General features: G+C 47.9%; 1 long non-coding RNA gene across 1 annotated transcript; it reads right to left on the bottom strand.

Annotated features, from left to right (window-relative positions):
* Nucleotides 1-790: 790 nt before the first annotated feature.
* On the bottom strand, nucleotides 791-3,132 carry LOC128323297 (uncharacterized). The gene is made up of 3 exons (XR_008306193.1): nucleotides 2,657-3,132; nucleotides 2,481-2,537; nucleotides 791-1,099 (listed from the first exon to the last, which is right to left on the bottom strand). It is a non-coding gene; the product is annotated as an uncharacterized LOC128323297 (long non-coding RNA).
* Nucleotides 3,133-4,146: the final 1,014 nt, after the last annotated feature.

A 4,146-nucleotide genomic window follows, 5' to 3' on the forward strand; every position in this document is an offset into this window, starting at 1 on the left:
GAGCAATCAGGATGATAAATGTTCCCATCACAGGGAAATCTGTGCTTGGTCTCCAAGCAGCCTAATCCAAACGGCATGTCAAATGTCAATTATAAAGATGTTTCTTTGCTGTTGCCATTTTTGGGGGTGGAGGTGGGGTAAGCGGACGAGGGAAGGAGACAGCCGCCGGATGCACAGAGCCTGGCTCCAGCCGCGCTCCGACTTGCCTGCCTCGTCAACGCTCGTCTGCTCAGTTTCCCCGTCGCAACAGCACCAAGGAACGCCCTCCGATGGAAGGCAGCCTTGGCTCCCAGGGCGGGAAACGGACCGGGTTGCTGCTGACACTTAGTCCTGGCCGCTCAGCCCCTTGGTGTCCCTTCTCCCGATTAGCCGGATAGGAAAGGGACGCACCCCACACAAAACAAAGAGGCCGACCTGGAAAAGGTTTCATTTGCACATCCCGTAATAAAACAGACCCAGGGATGGGGGAAAAGACCGAAGTGGTTAACTACTAGCGTTCTCGCCCATACACTGGCACAATGTATATTCGCACCTGCCTCCTCACTAAGCATCTTTACTTGGGATTGAATCCCACTGATTTCAATGTAATTGCTTGAGTTCACAACTTTGCATATTCATCTACCATATAAAAACGATCATGTTCTTATTCTTTCTGTCTCTGTCTCTCCCTACACACAGGTCTGTGTACATTAACTTCCCCATTGTATCTATCTAATATATGTTATATAGTTGTGTCTCCAATCATATATGTACAAATAGGCATATCACTTGAAATGACCACTGAGATACGTTATATATAGACTAACAATCCACCTATGTATTTCCATACACACATTCTTTCCGCCTCTGAACAAACACACAGGTTTATATATCCGTGGTACCTATTTGTAAGATACAACTTATATTTCAATACAATATCTATAGCCCACGTCCTCCGACACGAAAACTTTGCTTCTTTTCCGTCGTAGATATGTTTTTAAAAGAATATTATTAGCTGGTATTAATAGATGCACAGAGGCCTCAAAAGACGAAATCAGCTATTGATAATTGCAAGAAGTATACGGCAGCTACTGTATCGATCGGCTTGTCCCTTATTCCCCTGGTATGGGAGAGATAAGAAGACACACTCTTTAGTGCAATATAATTTCTTTTGACCTATCGGCTTGCTACAGACTTATGATGAATAGCCAGAGTGGTTAAAGTCCTTTATCACGAAAGTTGCCCCTTGATATAATATTGATTCTTTATAACTAGCTCCAAACACAAAAATCAAACTGTCCACTTGGCCATCATCATCATCAATATCATCACAAAAGCTCTGGAATAAAGATCAGCCGAGGACGGAAAATGCTTTCTATAATCTGCCCTCCTAATCTTTATTTGCTGATGATGAAAAGAAAAGGGTGGGGTGGGGGCGGGGGCAGGGATGGGGAGGTTGCGTGTCATTTGAACCAATAATAATAATAATAATAATAAAACCCAAGGCAAAAGGAAAGAGCTTTAAGAAAGGAAATCCAGCCACGGTCAGAGGGTAGACTCACCCCTCCCACCACACATTTTTCTATATGCCTGCTAAGGGGTGGCGGAGGGGGATATATTTAGAAACCCTCTACCCTGGATAAGTCTTCATTCCTTGTGGCCCAGCTAATGCGGGCAGTTCTGTATAAAACAAGGTATCATTCTTGTGGTGTTCGGGTTTAAAAGGAAAGGTTTGGGTTTCAAAGGAAAGAAATCTTCTCCTTGTGCCATCCCCCCCCCCCCCCAAAGGCCCACGATTCCTTTTCTAGATGGGACAGATGTATATAAAGCCATCAGTCATCTCTTTTAGGTGACAGGTATGAAGCCTGGGAGGCGGGGAGGGTCAAATTATAGAATAGCGATGGTGCATGTCACGGGGTGTGTACAACGGCGCGCAAGCAAACCGGAGAGCCAAATGCACGTGTGACTCCCTCCCTCTCCTTACCCCTCCGCCCCCCCCCCCAACTCGTCGGTGTTTCCTTTTGCTCAGGGGTTGCATTAGCACACGCCGTGTACAAGGGAGGGAAAGTGGGAGGAGGTAGGACGTGATTCCTCTTAGAGCAATCAGGGAGGGAAAAGGTTTCATTTTGTGCAAAGTGGATGAGGACCATATTTAATGGGCTAGTTAGGCTCCCATTAAAGCCGAAGTGCCATTTCCAGGCGGGGTTGGGGAGAGCGAAGAGAGGTGGTAGTGGAGGGAAGCAAAGGGGTGTGTGAGGTGGTCGGGAGGGATGACACAAGCCAGCAAGTTTGCTTGATTTCGGCCAGCTGTCCCCTTCGTCTAGGAAGAGTAGTCTAGACATGTATACAGGCACAATCTCTACAAAATTCCAAACCAGAAGTGGACCCCCCCTTTTATCCTGTATCTCATTCAGAAACAAAAAGTCGGGTGGGGGGGTTCCCTTAGTCTGTCAGCAAGTCTCTGCTGGCTGAACCGAGAGCAACAAACAGAAGCAAGTCACCTCAGGGAAGAGCCGATCTTATTCTCTATCCAGAACCAGAAGTATGAAAAACACGATCTGGAAACAAAAAAAGGAAGGAAGGAAGGTTTGGGCATGGGGGAGGGGGAAAGGCTGCAATCCGATGACACTAAGTTGGTGAAACACAGATGGTCGGGATGGGGTGGGGAGAAGAATACCCAAATTGGCCTGCGGTGCTCACAATCCCCGACACATTAAGGCTCCTTCCTTCCTTCTTCCTTCCTCCCATCCATCCTTATCCCCAGCCAGCCTCCTTCCACTGAATCTCTGAAGCTGCGCGGAGGAAGCGGTTCTGACCAGCGGCGTCTCTTCAGCTGGGTGCCTGCCTGCCCGCTTCTTGCTCGCTCTCCCGGTTTCCGATTCTCCCCCCTACCCCGAGTCAATACTCCTCCATCCGCCTCACTTAGCCTCTCTTCTCCCCTCTCCTTTGCGTCCCTTCCGCCCTCTGTTGCCTTGCCTTCTCTTGCCAAGTTGCCAGCCTTAAACGGTGTGACCCCGCCTCGTTCCACCCACGTCCCGGCCAACTTTCTAACAACCCCTGTCTGTCTGGTGCGCGCCACAAAGATCGCCCCTTATGGGAGAGATCTCGCTGCCTTATGCAAGGCGGGATCAGAACCGACTAAGCTCACTCTCTCTTTTTCCTTCCCGCCCCCACCCCTAACGCCTACCCCACCTCTACTCCTCAACGCCCTTGAGATTCGGGAGGCAGGGAGCGAGTAAAAACGGGATCGGGTTCCCAGGCTGGAAAAGTCGCGCCTGTGCCACCACCACGGGACAGTGTGCCTGGGGTCTAGGGCGGGAATCCCTCGCCTTGTTGCTGCCGTCTGTAGTAGCCGCAACACAGTGATGCTCCTTCTCTCTCACCCGGGAATTTTAGCTCATTAAGCGATGACAGTGATTAGGCCTTCTGCTTATACAGTGTGGGAGTCTGAGGGGAGAAAGAGCAGGGCCGCAGCGGCAGTAACCAGAGATCGCCCCTCTGAAGTAGAGCGACTAGAATCAAGAAGGAAGCAGACACTACAGAGATTAGCAGGAACGTCGAATCTACAGAAAAACTGGAGCTTTGTGTCCAGAAATATCTCACCATTTTACATAGTGTATACAGAATAACCTTTCTTCCAAGTCCCTAACTTGGAAGAGCACTATCACAGGGTGCTTTTCTCAGTCAGCCCCTTACTCAGAACAACCTCCTAAACATAATGTGTACACAGAAGTTCCCCTAGGTTTAATACAACTTCCTAGTAGATGCATTTAGAATTCCAGTCAAAGTTTGGCTGTCACACACCTACAGGATTGGATCTTTCATATTAACACAGTATTTTTCTCACACAGGTCCAGAGAGTTCATTTCTGTCATTCACTCACTTCCGCTACAGAGACAGAATCTTTCCCTCTCTCTTTCACACTCTATCTCTCTCTTTTATACTCTATCAACTGCTCTCTCTCTCTCTCTCTCTCTCTCTCTCTCACACACACACACCCTTTCTCTGATTAGATTCCTGAATTGACCCTTCCAGTGTTTTGCTTATTGATGTTATCAACATATATTGTTCAAGGATTACAGTAAACACGTTTTAAAAGCCTGGGTAGGGATTTGAAAGACCCTTTCAAATTTATTCTATTTTACATAGATAAAGTGCACTAATTGA

The sequence above is a fragment of the Hemicordylus capensis genome, chromosome 4, assembly GCF_027244095.1.
Source record: "Hemicordylus capensis ecotype Gifberg chromosome 4, rHemCap1.1.pri, whole genome shotgun sequence".
NCBI lineage: Eukaryota > Metazoa > Chordata > Lepidosauria > Squamata > Cordylidae > Hemicordylus > Hemicordylus capensis.